This window comes from Triticum aestivum, chromosome 5B, assembly GCF_018294505.1.
Source record: "Triticum aestivum cultivar Chinese Spring chromosome 5B, IWGSC CS RefSeq v2.1, whole genome shotgun sequence".
Classification (NCBI taxonomy): domain Eukaryota; kingdom Viridiplantae; phylum Streptophyta; class Magnoliopsida; order Poales; family Poaceae; genus Triticum; species Triticum aestivum.
In genome coordinates this window covers 373,318,340-373,319,089 of record NC_057807.1, presented here as the reverse complement: position 1 = coordinate 373,319,089, position 750 = coordinate 373,318,340, and positions in this window count along the sequence as shown.

The following is a 750-nucleotide window of genomic DNA, read 5'->3' as shown; positions in this document are numbered from 1 at the left end:
GAGATCTATTCGATGTAATACTTTTTTGTGGTGTGTTTGCCGAGATCCGATGAATTGTGGATTTATGATCAACTTATCTATGAATATTATTTGAATCTTCTCTGAATTATTTTATGCATTTTTTGATATCTTTGTAATTATCTTCAAACTATCGGTTTGGTTTGGCCAACTAGATTGGTTTTTCTTGCAATGGAGAAGTGCTTAGCTTTGGGTTCAATCTGGCGATGTCCTTTCCCAATGACAGTAGGGGCAGCAAGGCATGTATTGTATTGTTGCCATCGAGGATAAAAAGATGGGGTTTTCATCATATTACTTGAGTTAATTCCTCTACATCATGTCATCTTACTTAATGCGTTACTCCGTTCTTTATGAACTTAATACTCTAGATGCATGTTGGATAGCGATCGATGTGTGGAGTAATAGTAGTAGATGCAGAATCATTTCGGTCTACTTGATACAGACGTGATGCCTATATTCATGATCATTGCCTTAGACATCGTCATAACTTTGCGCTTTTCTATCAATTTCTTGACAGTAATTTGTTAACCCACCGTATTATTTGCTATCTTGAGAGAAGTCTCTAGTGAAACCTATGGCCCCCAGGTCTATTTTCCATCATATTAGCTTCCGATCTACTATTTTGCAATCTTTTACTTTCCGATCTATAAACCAAAAATACCAAAAAATATTTACTTTATCGTTTATCTATCTTTATCAGATCTCACTTTTGCAAGTAATCGTGAAGGGATT